This window comes from Oncorhynchus nerka, linkage group LG13 (assembly GCF_034236695.1).
Source record: "Oncorhynchus nerka isolate Pitt River linkage group LG13, Oner_Uvic_2.0, whole genome shotgun sequence".
NCBI classification, from domain to species: domain Eukaryota; kingdom Metazoa; phylum Chordata; class Actinopteri; order Salmoniformes; family Salmonidae; genus Oncorhynchus; species Oncorhynchus nerka.
The window spans coordinates 52335679-52354729 of NC_088408.1; the positions used below are offsets into that span (position 1 = coordinate 52335679).

At 43.8% G+C, this 19051-nt stretch overlaps 1 pseudogene; it reads right to left on the bottom strand.

The window, feature by feature from the left end:
- Window positions 1-224: 224 nt before the first annotated feature.
- LOC115140633 (uncharacterized) lies at window positions 225-14913 on the bottom strand (annotated as a pseudogene).
- Window positions 14914-19051: the final 4138 nt, after the last annotated feature.

Here is a 19051-nt window from a genome sequence, read left to right on the forward strand (position 1 = left end):
TGTATTACTTTATTGACTGCCATGACCAAGTGTCAGTGTCCCAACAACTTCTGTTGAGGGGGCACACCATTTGTCAAGTTATCCCTGGACTAGCTAGCTCATTACTCAGCGCCACGTTAGAGTTTGAAAGAAATTAGTTAAGGTGCTGACTAAACCAATCAGAATTGATTTAAAATTGTACAATGAAGCATAAACAAATAAATGGAACACTTTTATTACATTTTCTAAACAAAGTTGGATGAGACAGACAGTAGAATAGGTCTAGATGAGATCTGATGCTGGCTGATGTCTGCAGCTCTGCGAGCTAGAACAAGATCATACAAAGGGTCAGGAGGACAGGACGAAGTTCATACTAATGTGGGGGGGGGGTTAACTTATGAACATACCTCTTCTTGAGCCAGTTGGTTTGAGAGGCTTTGTGTTCCTAAGGGGGCTTACACACTGGCCAGAGCAGATGCCATCAGGTTTGGTGGTGTCGCAGAGGTCTGCATCACAATGAACAAAGATCTATGGAGAGGAGTCTGTTTTATATATATAAAACAATTTTTTTTATTACTCAAGCTAGCGTCACAAAGAACGTAGGCCCTTCAGAGCAACTGGTCTTAATTACCTGTTCTTTCAGGAATGCCTCATCTGTGGTGAAGGTGAACATCTTGACTGAGAAGCGTTTGACGTGAGCGGGTATATGAACCCTGGCGTCTGCAACAACTGGATGGAAGACTATGATGTGAGAATCTTGATGACCGCTACAACTGAGGGGAGAAAGAGAATACATTTGCTTTAAATGTTTGGAAACAGAACACATTTCTTGGTTAAGTTCAAGTAGTCTCTCCCGGTTTGGTGTGTAGTGACTGACCCTGGGTTCTAATCATTTTAGCCTGGCTACCCATCCACATCACTCCAGCCATAGGCCATCCCCCACAATGATTGGAGATTGATATAGCAGCAAGAATTCAGGGTGAGTTGTCAGGTTCATATAAAAATAAAAGAAATGAAATGTCCTCACTGTCAACTGCATTTATTTTCAGCAAACTTAACATGTAAATATTTGTATGAACATAAGATTCAACAACCGAGACAAACTGAACAAGTTCCACAGACATGTGACTAACAGAAATGGAGTAGCGTGTCCTTAAACAAAGGGGGGGGGCCCTAGCCCTCACCCGCCGATCCAACAGGTCCCAGATGTTCTCAATGGGATCCGTCCTCGTTGCTGGCCATGGCAGAATTGACATTCCTGTCTTGCAGGAAATCATGCACAGAACGAGCAGTATGGCATGTTCATGTCAGGGTGAGCCTGCAGGAAGGGTACCACATGAGGGAGTGGTAGTGGGCAGTGGTTGCCATCCTGTCCCGCAGGGGTGATGGTCGGATGTACTAATCCTGTGTAGGTGTTACACGTGGTCTGCCACTGCGAGGACATTCAGCTGTCTGTCCTGTAGCGCCGTCTTAGGCATCTCACAGTACGGACGTCGCAATTTATTGCCCTGGCCATGTTTGCAGTCCTCATGCCTCCTTGCAGCACACCTAAGGCACGTTCACGCAGATGAGCAGGGACCCTGGGAATCTTTCTTTTGGTGTTTTTCCAGAGTCAGTAGAAAGGCCTCTAGTGGCCAACGTTTTCATAATGGTCACCTTAATTGTCTAACATTTGTAAGCGTCTTAACCCTTTCATTGGTGCATGTTCACTAATAGATTAGGGTTCAATGAACAAGCAGGGGAAAGTGTTTAAACCCTTTGCAATGAAGATCTGTGAAGTTATTTGGATTTTTACAAATTCTTTGAAAGACAGGGTCCTGAAAATGGGACGTTTACTTTTTTTGCCCAGTGTGCAGACAAGCAAACTGCTGGCAACAAGAAATTAAGACAAGTAGACCCTTAATGTTTAAATCCTAGTAACTGCAACCCTAGTCATGTCACTTGGTTATCCTGCCCAAGACAAGTCTCAAAGTTTGTATATCAAAAGTCATGCTAGCTACCGGTCCACAATGAGGTCCCAGCTAGGTAGAGTGGTCCTGTCCTCATGTAGAGTTGCCCAGCAGTTCTCCAAGACCAGTGCAATCAGAGGGTCAGTAGACCGCATCAGCTCCACTTCAAAATACAGAGGCTGTTGCAAGTACTTCACCACTGGGTAGTCCTCAGTTTGGTAGAATAAGTCATAAGACACCTCTGAAAACAGATAAATAGAATTGTCACATGCGCCAAGAGGTGTAGACCTTGCAAATACTTAAAATGCAGTTTTAAAAATAACTACAAAATAAATAAAAGTACCAAATAATTAAAGAGCAGCAGTAAAATAGCAGCGAGGCTATATACAGGTACAGAGTCAATGTACAGGGGCATCGGTTAGTCGATGTAATATGTACAAGTAGGTAGAGTTATTAAAGTGACGATGCATAGATATAGCAGCAGTGTAAAGGGGGGGATATGCAAAAAGTCAGGGTAGCCATGTGATTAGATGTTAATGAATTATCAAAAATATTTTTACATCACTTTCAGGGAATAGGGAAACTGTTCACAACTTCTCCCCCCCCCACTAGTCTAGTTTTACCCGGGGCTAGTCTCATTTGGACCACTAGTTGTCCCACTCCAGGATCAGCCTTGGGGTCGCTGTTCCTTGGCCTAGTACGGAATGCCATGGTCTCAGTGAAATTGACTAGGTAGTAGCAGGAGACTGTGTGCCTGAAAGAAGCAGTCAAACCAGTGAGGGATATGCATATGACTGAGGGGTGGTCACATCATAGTGGCACATTCTTACTGATAGTCTGGATTGATTAGACCTTTCCTACTTTGATGTTTGCCCATGCTGTGATGCATGGCGATTTCATTCTTGTACACCATGACATTGTCGAAGAACTACAAAGAGGGGAGGCCTATTAGAGCTGTAAACTTGTCAGTACATGTACAGTATTAGACAAGTCATTTACAGTACAGAAAGGTAAAGTCTAGACAACTGGGCCTGTGTCAGTGCAGGAATGCTAACATAGGCCCAAATACCCCCTGCAATTAAAAACCGGGTCACAGCTCAGCACTCCTAATCTGAGACACTTTACAACTATGGGCCCAGAAACGGTCTCACTGTTCTGGTGGTGCCACAGGAGTTGAGGCTGAAGGAGAAGAAGGCAAAGCGGTCATTGCTGAAGACTGGTTTACATGACTGGTCACTCAAGGTCAGGTATTTGGGGTTTAGGTTGCGAACAGATTCCACCTTCACTGCCAGTGCAGTCACTGTGCCATCGGGGTAGCACTCTGAAATAAAAAGCAAAGTGTTCAACAAAGCAAGTGTAGAAAAGGTAGTACACCCTTACCCAAGTCAACATGCTGTTCTTGTAATATTTAAATCAGCTCTTTAACTTTCTAACAGTCTTAATCAAGTATAAAGCATATGACTTAAAATTGAAAACAAACCAGTCATGGTCAAGGGGAAGTAGAAGGCAAGCGAGAGGTCGTTGAGTTGCCACATGTTAGGGTCTCCAAGAGCAACAAGTCTACTCTGGCTCTGATAGAGTCAGACTGCACCATCTTAAAAAAATTAAAAATCATTCAGGGGTAGGCAAGTACGATTTAGCAGCTGGACAAGATTAAACTGATGGTCAGGAACAGTCACTGCTAATTGGCCCCAAGTAAGCTAAACTTCAAAACATGTTACATTAAGACAACGTGGAAATGTACAAATCTGGAAACTGGGGCAAAAGTCTGACAACCCCTGGCTTATTAGGTAGTTAAATAAAAAGTTGGCTGATCCCCATGCGTCACCATTGTTACACAAGTTTGGCTTGCAAGGGTAGTGTAGTGGTATTAGAGCTACATACAAGTAAACATGAGCAGACACCTCATACCTCAAAAACTGTATCAGGAGCGGTGTACGGCACTACGATACTGACGTGAGTGTTGTTGTCAGTGAGACTATACAGCTCAGTGTCTAGCTCCCTCCATGAACCAGCATGAAGCATCATGATCTGGAAGTTATCCCCTTGGCTCCCATATTTGACAGAAATTTAGAAATTGTCCTGGTCACAGAATCCAGTGGCTGTGGGAAGAACTAAAGGGGTAAAGCTTAAATTCAGTTCTGTCATGACAAATAATCTAATCCTTTAGTTGATTTGAAGCACCTGGCTGGGTGCATGTAATATGATGCCCCAACATCCTTGAGTCATTCTACTGAAGGGAGCTAGAGGAGATTTAACCCAAGTGGCCTTACCAACATCTTCCAGGGAGGCCTCCAGCTCTGCAGGGTGAGGGAATGGGATTTGTTCAGGCAGGATGAGCAGACCGAAGACCAGAGGGAGGAAGTAGACAGTTGTCAAGGGATTAGGGTTCTGTAGATTGTGGAGAAAAAAAAGAGCATTACGTGTTGGTAGTGTTCTGCATGTCATCTGTTCAAGTACTCTAAACTGAAAATCCCAAAATGTTACTTCACGAGATTTATACTGGCATAAATATATTTACAACATTCTACAATTGATTTGACCAAAGGGACCTACATGTTTCAGGACAACTTCATCTGAGAAGGGCACTTGTAGCGAGAAGGTCTTTGAGCTGTTGGCGAAGCGGTGCTCCTGAAAGTCAAAGCCTCTGGCATTGCACTCCGTGACAGTCAGCACCCCAGTAGTGAAAGTAATGTTCAGCAGCGACACATCATGGAGGAAGGTCCCTATAAGAGGACGTTGAACACCTTCTGCTCAGGAACTCTGTCTAGAAGACAACGGGTAGAGGCAAACATGGGTTAAACAGCTCAGTTTAATGGGGTGTGTTAATGCACAAAACATTGCAGAGAGTAATTGAATTAGAGCCAACATGCCATATTCTACATCCGTGTCATCATTTTTGTATTAGGGACCAGCAAGATTAGACTAGACATTGGGAAACAGTTTAGCACTATACAGCCTGCCTTTACTACAAGTGAAGCAGACCTACTTTCAGTAACATGTGGAGGTCTGGGCATCAGAGGGGTAGTGATGGGAAAGAGGACTTTATATCGTGTGTCAGCCTGTGTGTCTTCTGCCCTCCACAGCAACTCAAGCATGGGTTCAACAGTGTAGGTTATGTGGTATGAATAATCTGGGGCGTGACTCTGCACTCAGAATGAAGTAATTACAAATCAGGTAAATAATGTCATCTTAAGAGGGTTGTGTTCAGTGGGCACCAAACAGATGAAAATTGACTGAAAGGGACTAGTCCAAAATGCTAATTAACCATTGCAAATTATTAGTTGTGCCGTAATGAAAATGTAAGTCATGTCAGACCTTGTAGTAGCCATCAGGTGACCCCACAGGAAGCTCAATGACAACATGAGACTCTGTGATTGACAGCTTGTAGCGTCTGATGGCCATCATGGTTTTGTCCAACCTCTGGCCATCGATGCCCATGTGAGTCTCCAGGATCTTGAAGGCGCTAGAGATCATCAGGGGGGATGCGGTGAGGCACGTACCAGGTGATCACCTCATCAGTGAAGACCAAGCCACCTGCAGAGGAAGCAAATGAGCAGTTCCATAGGCACATTGATTAGTGATCCTCAATGCTAAGTTGCCCCAGCTCAGTGGTGAACCTGCCAATACTGTTAATCCAGGGAGTTCACCAATCAGTTTAGTCAGGTGTGGTAAATGAAGCTGGGACAAAACCCCTATGCTACAGCAGTACTCCCAAGCAGGAATGAAAACATAGTGAGAGTCCCATTTAAAAAGCATATACACAGACCTGTAGGACAGGCAGCAGCCAAAACTATGATGGCCAGCCTGCGAACCTGCTTGTAGTAAGTGGACACACTGAAGACCTCCATGGGAACTCCTGCCACCTGGGGAGAGAAGGAAAATGATCCTTCTACATGACAGGCATATTCTAGCTAATAAATGTCTGCCATGCTAACAGGGAAGTGATACACCAGGATGCAGAAGATGCTTGGGCAGAGGCTCACTTCTTCAGTGTAGGTTTCCGGCATGTTGTAGGGGCTTCGCAACACCAGTCTTGTTGGGGTAGTCATTGCACCGTAGCCAGCTTGGTGAGCATCCTTCAGCACCATGACCTTCGAGTCAGGGGTGTGAAATGTCATCTTCCAGATGCTGTTTGGCGCAACGGCCTGTCAAGGGGAAATAGCAACTCAGTTCAGACAAGTCATTCTTGCCAGCTGTATAAAAACTAAATCTATTCATGAGACATACATCAGGGATGGCATCCTGCCAGGTCTCTTGAACTTTCTGGCCATCCATGGTGACTGGGACTTCTGGAGTGACCATGAGGGTTGACACCTAAGGGACAGAGCAAGTCACCAAAGCGTGCTCAGTAAATTCTAAACCCAACCATTGCCTGCCAGCACCCCCCCAATCCAAATGTACTGTAAAGCCATGTATTGATATGGCCACCTGAAAATCTAGGGATGATCAGGATTGCCTCACCTCCATGTAGTTCCTGTCACAGAGAATTTCCCGGGACGCCCAGCGGGAGTAGCTGCATGTCTCGGTCACGTCATGCTGGACCTTCTTTGACAGGCCATCGCCATACATTTGGAATCGCAGGCCAAGGTTAAATGTCTCATCCGCCTATGGAACAAATTTTGTACTGGGTCAAGTTCATTATGCACTAAACATAACTGGCTGAAACAGGGGTTGAATACCTAGAACGCTGGTAGTGCTGCAAGAGCTTTTGACATTTCCCTAAATGAATACGCATTAGTGATTCAAGGAGTTAAAACAGACACCAGATAACCAGATCAAGAAACCCCCTCAAGTTGTCATTTGTGAACTTCAATGTCCCTTTAAGATTTACCTGGTTGTCAACATAACAGCCCAACAAGGACACAAAGACTTTTGTGTTCCCCCAAGGGTCAGAGTCCATGCTGTATCCACACTGGGCAGCCAAGGTGGGCGACAACGGTATAATGTCAGTGCCATCTGAAAGCACAGTGGTTGATAAGAGCAGAGCAGATTTGAGAGTAACGTTCACATAAACATGGAGAATCTACTCACTGATGGCAGCAATTTCTAGCTGGCTCCCCACAGCCAGAGCTTCGTCCAATGTTAGCCTCATGATATTCCAAAGGCACTCAGACCTCAAACCACCATCTGTTTGGAGAGAAGGTGCCAGTAAGTCATATTGATCAGTGTTAAGTAGGTACAGATGCAGTACAGTCAAAAATTATACAACTTAGATAATTTGGGGTAGCAGTCAGATATCTGTTCTTTCTGTCTTGTCCCGTGTCTCATTTTTTCTTTGCATATATTTTTAATCTCAATCTACAGACTGAACATGCTCCCCTGCAACCCATCTCACCCAATGTGGTATGGATCTAATATTTTTTTTTATACTTGAGAACTGGAACCCCATTCAGAAGCTAGCCAGCTAACGGCTAGTAGTCAGTTAGCCACTGCTAGCGGTCATCACCATTGACTCAGACATCTTCGATATCAAACCAGAGCATATCAGACGGCTTTTTCTCTACTACATCTACGGATTCCTACTGCAAGCTCTGAACTTTTACTCTGGATCATCGCAGCTAGCTGCTATCCGAGTGGCTACTCCTGGCTAACGTCTGTCCTGAAGCAAGCGACACAGCCTCAAGCTAGGCCCCATCTCCCGGCTAGCCGAAGAGATCCAGACAATTCCTGGGGTTCAATAAATTTAGCCAATTGACTTGGACCATTTGCTGCCGACACGGAGCCCCGCCGATCCATCACGACTGGTCTGCCGATGTAACCGTCTGAGGGGGTTACTTCAGACTCTCCCGTTGTGACATCCGAGGCCCATCTGCTAGCTGTCTGAAATTGCCATGCCTCCAGGTCACCTAGTTACTCACTGGACCCTACGATCACTCGGCTACACATACCTCTCCCTATTTTCAAGATGGCTTGTCTACTGCTGTTTTGGTTAGTCTTATTTCACTGGAGAGCCTCCAGCCCTGCTCATTATGCCTTAGCTAGCCCTTTTGTTCCACCCCCCACACATGCAGTGACCTCACCTGGCTTAAAAGGAGCATGTAGAGACAAAACCTCTCATCGTCACTCAATGACTAGGCTTACCTCCACTGTACTCACATCCTACCACACCCTTGTCGGTACATTATGCCTTGAATCTATTCTACCACACCTAGAAATCTGCTCCTTTTACTCTGTTCAGAAAGCACTAGACGACCAGTTCTTTTGGCCTTCAGCCATACTTTTATCCTACTCCTCCGGTGATGTAGAGGTTAACCAAGAAGGCCCTGCAGCTCCCAGCATCACTCCCATTCCCCAGGCACTCTCATTGGTTGACTTCTGTAACCGTAAAAGCATTGTTTCATGCATGTTAACATTAGAAGCCTCAAGTTGATTTATTCAGTGCTTTAGCACACTCCGCCAACACACGTCCTAGCCGTGTCTGAATCCTGGCTTAGGAAGGCCACCAATGTCCATCCCTAACTATAACATTTCCGACAAGATAGAACTGCCAAAGGGAGCAGAGTTGCAATCTACTACAGAGCTAGCATGACAGAACTATGCAGGCTATCCAGGTCTGTGCCCAAACAAGTCAAGCTTCTACTTAAAAAACAAACACATTTCCAGAAACAAGTTTCTCACCGTTGCTGCTTGTTAGACCCCCTTCTGCCCGAAGCTGGTCCCTGGACACTATATGTGAATTTATCACCCCCCCACCATCTATCTTCAGAGTTTGTACGGTTAGGTGACCTTAGCTGGGACATGCTTAACATCCCAGCCATCCAACAATCTAAGCTAGATGCCCTCAATCTCACAAATTATCAATCAACCTACCAGGTACAATCCCAAACCCGTGAACACGGGAACCCTCTTAGATATAATCCTTACCAACTTGCCCTCTAAATACACCTCTACTGTCTTCAACCAGGATCTCAGTGATCACTGCCTCATTGCCCGTAGTGGGTCCACATTCAAACAAAACCCCTCACTGTCAAACACTCCCTAAAACACTTCAGCGAGCAGGCCTTTCTAATTGACCTGGCCCGGGTATCCTGGAAGGATATTGACCTCATCCCGTCAGTGGAGGATGCCTGGGTGCTCTTCAAAAGTGCTTTCCTCACCATCTTAAATAAGCATGCCCCAATTCTAAAAATGTAGAACTAAGACCCGATATAACCCTTAGTTCACCCCAGACTTAACGTGGGGGGGGGGCTAGCGTCGCATAGCCCCGCGATATGCAACTTTTCAGGGAAGTCAGGAACCAATATACTCAGTCGTTTAGAAACGCTAAGGCTAGCTTTTTCAAACAGAAATTGGCTTCTTGTAGCACTATCTCCCAAAAGATCTGGGACACTAAGGTCAATGGAGAATAAGAGCACCTCCTCCCACTGCACTTGAGGATAGGAAACACTCACCACCGATAAAGCTACAATTATTGATACTTTCAATATGCATTTTTCTACAGCTGGCCATGCTTTCCACCTGGCAACCCCTACCTCGGCCAACACCTCAGCACCCCCTGCAGCAACTTGCCCAAACCCCCACCCACTTCTCCTCCACCCAAAACCAGACAGCCGATGTTATGAAAGAGCTGCAAATTCTGCATCCCTACGAATCAGCTGGGCCAAACAATATGGACCTCAAATTATCTGCCAAAATTGTTACAACCCCTATTCAACCTCCTTGGTATTGTCTGAGATCACCAAAGTTTGGAACGCTGCCGCGGTCATCCCCCACTTAAAAGGTGGAGACACTCGAAGAAAAACTGTTATAGACCTATATCCATCCGGTCCTGCCTTTAAAAAAAAAATCAAAAGCCAAACAGATCACCAACCATTTCAAATCCCACAGTCCCTTCACTATGCAATCTGGTTTCCAAGCTGGTCATGGGTGCACCTCAGCCATGCTCAAGGTCCTAAACGATATCATAACCACCATCAAATAAAGACAATACTGTGCGGCCGTATTCAACCTGGCCAAGGCTTTCGACTGTCAATCACCGCATTCTTATTGGCAGACTCAATAGCTCTGGCTTCTCAAATGACTGCCTCACCAACTACTTCTCAGATAGAGTTAAGTGTGTCAAATCTGAGGGCCTGTTGTCCGGACCTCTGGCAGTCTCTATGGGGGTTTCACAGGGTTCAGTTCTCAGGACAACTCTTTTTTCTGTATATAGCAATGATGCCGCTCTTGCTGCTGGTGATTCTCTAATCCACCTCTATGCCGATGACACCATTCTGTATACTTCTGGCACTTCTTTGGACACTGTGCTAACAAACCTCCAAAAACGAGCTTCAACGCCATACAACACTCCTTCCGTGGCCTCCAACTGCTTTTAAATGCTAGTAAAACTAAGTGCATGCTCTTCAACAGATTTCTGCTTGCACCTTCCCGCCCGAATAGCATCACTACTCTGGACAGTTCTGACCTAGAATATGTTGACAACTACCTAGGTGTCAGGTTAGACTACTCTCCTTCCAGACTCACATTAAGCAACTCCAATCCAAAGTTAAATCTAGAATCAAATTCCTGTTTCACAACAATGCCTCCTTCACTCATGCCGCCAAATATACCCTCATAAAACTGAATATCCTTCCAGTCCTTGACTTCAGCGACATCATTTACAAAATAGACTCCAACACTACTCAGCAAATTGGATGCAGTCTATCACAGTGCCACCCGTTTTGTCACCAAAGCCCCATATACACTACCTACCACTGCGACCTGTACGCTCTTGTTGGCTGACTATCCTTCCAATCCTTGACTGAAACAAATTCCAAAAATCTCTGACGCTGGAGTCTTACAGCTCCCTCTAACTTTAAGTATCAGTTGTCAGAGCAGCTTAAATAAATTTGATTTGATTTGAAACAACCAGTAATTGATGTCTCATGTGGCCCTCCCCAGGTGTTTTATCTGGTAGCCAATTACACTGGCAGCAAGTGACAGTCATTAGCAATTTAACAGCCCACATGCACAGCATGTTAGCTGTAATCAGAGGGCAGGACGGTCAGATAGAAATGTGTTACATAGAACTGACATGCTTATCTGTCAAGTAGAGTAAATGTGTTTGAGAGCCTTCCCTTTATATTTCTGCAAAATTACTTTTTTAATTCCATCTAGCTTATTTTTATTATCCCTTTTATTATTCTAATTTATGTCACATTCAACTGTATCAAACATATGGAAACCACGTTTGACTCCGTTCCATTAATTCCATTCCAGCCATTACAATGAGCCCGTCCTCCTATAGCTCCTCCCACCAGCCTCCACTGCTCCCTTACCTATCTATTCTGTCTGTCTATTCTCCCAAAGCACCACCTCAACACATCATATTTTGCTGCTACAATACGTTATCTTTCCCGGGGAAGCTGTGAAGCGAACTGTATTTAGCCTATTGCGTGATTGTGTTTGAGTCTGTTATTAAGGATCGGACCCTTTTTTTTCAATTTTCCCCTAAAATGACATACGCAAATCTAACTGCCTGTAGCTCAGGACCTGAAGCAACTATATGTGTTTTCTTGATACCATTTGAAAGGAAACACTTTGTAGTTTGTGTAAATGTGAAATTAATGTAGGAGAATAACACATTAGATCTGGTAAAAGATAATACAAACACAAAAACATGCATCCCCCCCAAAAAAAGAATCCGATTTGTTTTGTTCCAAATGCAAGCGAAAGGCCACACTTTCAGATAGTAGTCCAGTTGTAATTTATTTAGATTTTGGCCACCAGATGGCAGAAGTGTTTGTCAAAGTTTCAGACTGATCCAGTGAAGAATTACATTACTGCACAATATGTCGTATCATGTCTGCCAGGAGTTTTCCAATTGGTCAGTTGATACATCTAACTATAGAGAACATACAAAAATGCTATGGTCATAACATTAGTTTACACACTCCCATGAATGTCATACATGATGGATCATTAGCTTAATACTCTAACTTTCACACATCTAGATGGCCGGGCGGGGTGGGTGTAGAGCCAGAGACAGCAGTGGGGTCAAACTGTAGACCCCAGTTCCTACATTTGAACATAAAAATTGATTTTATCAAACACAACTATGCTACATTTTATCTCTGGGACCCTCAGTATGACAAGTCAGAGCAAGATTACTGAATGTAAGTACATTATTTACCTTCAGAGATGAATGTATCAAACCAGTTGCTGTTATAAAAGTGTTTTGTTGTTGTGCGCTCTCTTCAAACAATAGCATGGTATTTTGTCACTGTAATAGCTACTGTTAATTGGACACTGCAATTAGATTAACAATCATTTAACCTCTTGAACCTCTGGGGGCAGTATTTCATTTTTGGATGAAAAACGTTCCTGTTTTAAACAAGATATTTTGTCACGAAAAGATGCTCGACTATGCATATAATTGACAGCTTTGGAAAGAAAACACTCTGACGTTTCCAAAAATGCAAAGATATTGTCTGTGAGTGCCACAGAACTAATGCTACAGGCGAAACCAAGATGAATTTTCATACATGAAGTGAGCCAGATTTTTAGGCGCTGTGTTCCAATGTCTCCTTATATGGCTGTGAATGCGCAAGGAGAGAGCCTACACTTTCTGTCGTTTCCCCAAGGTGTTTGCAGCATTGTGACGTATTTGTAGGCATATCATTGGAAAATTGACCATAAGAGACTACATTTACCAGGTGTCCCCTCTGTGTCCTCCGTCGAAACTATTGCGTAATCTCCAGGTGCGTGTATTTTTCCATTTTGAACAGAGGAGAAACCAAACTGCCACGAGTGACTTATCATCGAATAGATATGTGAAAAACACCTTGAGGATTGATTCTAAACAACGTTTGCCATGTTTCTGTCGATATTATGGAGTTAATTTGGAAAAAAGTTTGCGTTGTAATGACTGGATTTTCGGGAGGTTTTCTTAGCCAAACGTGATGAACAAAACGGAGTGATTTCTCCTACACAAATAATATTTTTGGAAAAACGGAACATTTGCTATCTAACTGAGAGTCTCCTCATTGAAAACATCCGAAGTTCTTCAAAGGTAAATTATTTTATTTGAATGCTTTTCTTGTTTTTGTGAAAATGTTGCCTGCTGAATGCTAGGCTTAATGCTATGCTAGCTATCAATACTCTTACACAAATGCTTGTGTAGCTATGGTTGAAAAGCATTTTTTGAAAATCTGAGATGACAGTGTTGTTAACAAAAGGCTAAGCTTGTGAGCCAATATATTTATTTCATTTCATTTACGATTTTCATGAATAGTTAACGTTGCGTTATGGTAATGAGCTTGAGGCTATAATTAAGCTCCCGGATACGGGATTGCTCGTCGCAACAGGTTAAGCTTTCTGCTAATAATAGACATGTCAATGTCCCGAAATGTTGGCTGTTGTATACATCATCATTCGAGTCACATTAGTGCACGTTAGCAATAACCGTCCCGGTTTAGGGACACCTATCCCATAGAGGTTTTAAGCAGGGGGACACGTCTGGCACTGCAGGATTTGAGTCCCTGGCGGCGTAGTGTGTTACTGGTGGTAGGCTTTGTTACTTTGGTCCCAGCTCTCTGCAGGTCATTCACTTGGTCCCCCCGTGTGGTTCTGGGATTTTTGCTCACCGTTCTTGGGATCATTTTGACCCCACGGGGTGAGATCTTGCGTCGAGCCCCAGATCGAGGGGGATTATCAGTGGTCTTGTATGTCTTCCATTTCCTAATAATTGCTCCCATAGTTGATTTCTTCAAACCAACCTGATTACCTATTGCAGATGCAGTCTTCCCAGCCTGGTGCAGGTCTACAATTTTGTTTCTGGTGTCCTTTGACAGCTCTTTGGTCTTGGCCATAGTGGAGTTTGGAGTGTGACTGTTTGAGGTTGTGGACAGGTGTCTTTTATACTGATAACAAGTTCAAACAGGTGCCATTAATACAGGTAACGAGTGGAGGACAGAGGAGCCTCTTAAAGAAGAAGTTACAGGTCTGTGAGAGCCAGAAATCTTGCTTGTTTGATGACCAAATACGTATTTTCCACCATAATTTGCAAATACATTCATTAAACATCCTACAATGTGATTTTCTGGATTTTTTATAAGTGGGAGAACTTGCACAATTGGTGGCTGACTAAATACTTTTTTGCCCCAATGTATATACAAAGACTAAACCAAAGTTTGATAACATGACAATTCCCACTCTCTCGTCACCTGACTATGCCTTCAGGATACTTTTCTGCTGGTTTCCACAAAAATTAAGTCCCTAAAAAAAATTAATGCATTCACCATGTCTTCCCTGTTCAGAACACAGGCTCCAATGGGTGTTCCCAAGCCATGTAATTTTCACTTTGCTCCTCATCTCCTTCCTCCATAGCCACCTGATATACAATTGCCTTGGCCTTATTCAACTTTACCTCCTCTTGAGGTAACTCAGCATGGTATACATTTCAACATCAATGCCCTCAGAAGATGATATCCCACAATGCTACCAAAGTACAATGCTACCAAAGTAACCCCTGCTACTAATAACACTGCCCATGACGCATACTTCCCAATACCCCTCATTTGCGCCATAGTCCAGTTCCACGCTGTTAAAACTTCTTATGGATAGGGGGCAGCATTTTCACGTGCATTTGCAATATGTTTCAATGGGCATTTACCATCACGGATTTGGAATGCTCAAGAATCCTGCAGGAATGCGAAATTGACTGGCCCGATGAACTCGGGATGGCTGGGCAGTGATTCTGGTTCCTCTCCATCGCTCGTTGGGGTTGATTTCAGAATTTCACTTTGGTGATGGTACCTCACTGTTTAAACATATTGCAAATGGACAAAAGTTGACCAGCAAGTTACTGTCCATCAGTCAATTAGATATCATTCTGACACCAAACTGATACAAACTGACACCACACCCACCTTTTCCAACTCGTTTAGAAGCCAACTATCACATACTTCAGAGCTGGCCCAAAATTCACAACGCCTTCTGTTCAAACCATTATAAAAACGTAAAACACATAGTTACGTTCTAGCTGCGGGTCCAGTTCTGACATTATGTGTAGGCCTAGCTGAGGCGACCCCGGATCCCACGTTTCGGCTCGATAGGTCATTTGGTGCCCGAGCAAGACCTTAATTGGTGCTGAAAATCCACTTTTTTCCATGACTTGCTATGGGGTCCTTGAATGAGCTATCAGACAGAAACGTTGGGGTCCGTCCCTATGGGCTGAGGCGGTCGCAATGCACCTAGTCTTGCAACTCTGGGACATTTCTAAATGTCAGCATTTTCGTGATGTAAAAATGAATTGAAGTTATTGCAAATGTACGAGGCTGTTTCTCGGTCCGAGAACCTTCTAGAGCCACATAACTCACCATTCACTATCAACTTGCGCTCTAGAACAGGTTTCTAAAGTTTCAGAACTCTAGGTCTGACGGTTCTTTATAATAGTTCGAACAGAGTTAACTATTTCAGGCACTGTCTGTCTTTACGCACCCCAATGTGACCCTCCTTCCAAGCTGTGTGTGTGATTTAGTTTTTCTTGGACATTTTATGGGAGACATCACTGATTTACAGTTCATGAGGGTTGCCTAATTGCACATATGAAGTTTTGGAAAGATATGCCTTTTTTAACCCTTCGAAACAGCCCCTGTGACACCAATTATGGCACCTCCGGTTGGCACAGGAAGCTACAAGTAAAGACATATCCTTATTGGGATATGCTTTTACGTAATCCTGAGTTTTAAGTCTTTACGTTAAGAACTGACTGATTTACACAGGGTTGAATGCACTATTTCTATCAAACTGCAGGTTGGGTATGGAAAAACACTTTTCGGGTGAATTTAACCACTTCCGGTTGCTTCAGGAAGCTTAGAATCGACACAGGTAGACCTCATGGTGGTCTGGTGGACTGTCATCGAAGACAGGTTCATAAGGCATTCATAACCCACATAGGCTTCAGGTTGACTTTAGAGGAGCAGGCAATGCATTCCTATGGGGAGAGAAGTCATCTGTGATATCAAAAACCCTGATTTACTGTTAAGGGTTAATGCCACACGGTCAAGGTTAGGCTTGCACAGATCGGGAGGACCTCAGGAACGTACCTGGAGTCAAATTGTGCTTCTCACCCTAACGGTTCTCTCACTGTCACCCAAAAGCAAAGGACATTTAGGGCCAGGCTTCATTTCGGGCCTTCTTTTTTTCAAGGTCGCTGCACTCAGAGCGAGCTACGGTCAAGCGGAGCATCTCGTTGAACTCCGCACGGCCTTGAGAATATGGAAATGCCATTGTAGGCTCTGTGTCTTTGAGCACCGTACTTTGTCACTCCATCCTTGTGTGTGTGTGTGTGTGTGTGTGTGTGTGTGTGTGTGTGTGTGTGTGTGTGTGTGAGAGAGAGCTTTTCTTTGACATTTGTTGGGAAAAATGACTGGTTCATGAGGGTTGCCTAAGTTTGAAAAAGATCTGACCTTTTTAACCCTTCGAAACAGCACCTATGACACCATTTTAAGGCACTTCCGGTTGGCACAGAAAGCAATAAGTGAACACATATCTTGACTGGGGTACGCTCTTACAGAATCCTGAGTTTTAAGTCTTTATGTTAAGAATTGACTGATCTACACAGGGTTGAATGCAGTGATTTTCATAATTGCAGGTTATGTATATCAAAACACTTTTAGGGTGAATTTAATCACTTTCAGTTGCTTCAGGAAGCTTAGAATCAACACAGGTAGACCTTATAGTGGCCTGATGGATTGTCATCGAACACAGGTTCATAAGACATTCATAACCCACATAGGCTTCAGGTTGAATTTAGGGGTGCAGGCAATGTATTCCTATGGGGAGAGAAGTCATTGAAAACGGTTTGATGTAGACACCTTATTTTAACTGTTAAGGGTTAATGCTACACGGTCAAGGTTAGGCTTGCACAGATCGGGAGGACCTCAGGTACCTGAGGTAAAATTGTGCTTCTCACCCTAACGGTTCTGTCACTGTCACCCAAAAGCAAATGACATTTAGGGCCAGGCTTCATTTTGGGCCTACTTTTTCTCATGGTCGCTGTGCTTAGACCGAGCGAGCTTACGGTCAAGCGGGGCATCTCGTTGAACTCGGCACAGCCTAGAGATTATGATAATGCCATTGCAGACTCTGTGTGTCTTTAATCACCGCACTTTGTCACTCCATCCTTGCTGTGTGTGCGTGTGAGGGGTTTTTCTTTGACATCTGTTTACAGTTCATGAGTTTTGGAAAGATCTGACCTTTTTAACCCTTCGAAACAGACACTGTGACCCCAATTAAAGGCACTTCCGGTCGGCACAGGAAGCTATAAGTAAACACATATCCTGCTTGGCGTATGCTCTTACAGAATCCTGAGTTTAAAGACTTATGTTAAGAATTGACTGATCGACACAGGGTTGAATGCAGTCATTTTCACATTTGCAGGTTATGTACATCAAAATACCTTTTGTGTGAATTTAACCACTTCCGTTTGCTCAAGGCTTAGAATTGACACAGGTAGACCTCATAGTGGCCTGATGGATTGTCATTGAAGACAGGTTCATAAGGCATTATTAACCCACATAGGCTCTCGGTTGAATTTAGGGGAGCAGGCAATGTATTCCTATGGGGAGAGATGTCATTGTAATCTGTGAGATCAAAAAACCCTGTTTTACTATTAAGGGCCTCAAGGTTTATTTTTTAAAATCTTTATTTAACTAGGCAAGTCAGTTAAGAACAAATTCTTATTTTCAATGACAGCCTTAACTTATCAGTGGGTTAACTGCCTGTTCAGGGGCAGAACGACAGATTTGTACCTTGTCAGCTCGGGGATTTGAACTTGCAAACCTTCCGGTTACTAGCTCAACGCTTTAACCTGAGGTCAAATTGTGCTTCTGACCCTAAAGGTTCTACCACTGTCACCCAAAAGCAAATGAGCGAGCTACGGTCAAGCGGGGCATCTCGTTGAACTCGGCACAGCCTAGAGACTATGGTAATGCCATTGCAGGCTCTGAGTGTTTTTAAGCACCGCACTTTGTCACTTCATCCTTGCTGTGTGTGTGTGTGTGTGTGTGTGTGTGTGTGTGTGTGTGTGTGTGTGTGTGTGTGTGTGTGTGTGTGTGTGTGTGTGTGTGTGTGTGTGTGTGTGTGTGTGTGAGAGCTTTTCTTTGACATCTGTTGGGAGAAATTACTGATTTACAGTTCATGAGTGTTGCCTAATAACACATATGAAGTTATGAAAAGATCAGACCTTTTTAAACCTTCAAAACAGCACCTATGACCCCCTTTCAAGGCACTTCCAGTTTACACAGGAAGCTGAAAGTGAAAACATTTCCTCCTTGGGGTAGGCACTTATAGAATTTTGTTTTAAGTCTTTACGTCAAGAACTGACTTATTTATGGAGGGTTGAATGAGTGTGTGTTATTTCAGAAAATCACTGAAAATTACAGATATCTTGCAGAGCTCCGAAGCACACTTTAAAAATATTCGTATGAACACACTGCAACTGGATCTGTCACTTAAAAAAAACTATTTTTGAACATTACCAATTTGACATTGTACGATTTCTCTTAAATGACGATAGATAAACGGCTGGTTCTTTTTTTATTGACACCGTAGGTTCACTTACTTTGACGTGAAGCAGTCAAATTATTTTTCTATTTTCATTTTTGACCTTTAATCCCAGAAAAATGGCCATAACTCAAAAACCGTTGAGGCCTAGACGTCATCTTGTTCGGGGCCAACTGCGCATTATGCCAAACCTATGCTCACCAAGTTGTCTCCGAAATATTTTCCGTTTAGGAGATAAGGCCACGTCGTGATTGGTGATGTTTTGTACAATTGCAATGTGATTCCATATTCGCCCTCTTGTGGGATTTACCGGGACAGCAGATTTTTTTTATTTGATTGAATATTTTATAAAACGGAAACCGAATGTCCGAGAGAGTTTGTTTGATGACTTCCGGGAAGATCTGGCCCTGCTGCACGGCCCGACGCCATCTGCGTCGGGACTCACTACAGTGTTGCACATTTTCTACGGAAGTTTACGTCAGCACAAGAACTGTTCGTTGGGATCTTCATGAAATGGGTTTCCATGGCCGAGCAGTTGCACACATGCGCAATGCCAAGCATCTGCTGGAGAGGTGTAAAGTGCGCCACCATTGGACTCTGGAGCAGTGGAAACTCGTTCTCTGGAGTGATGA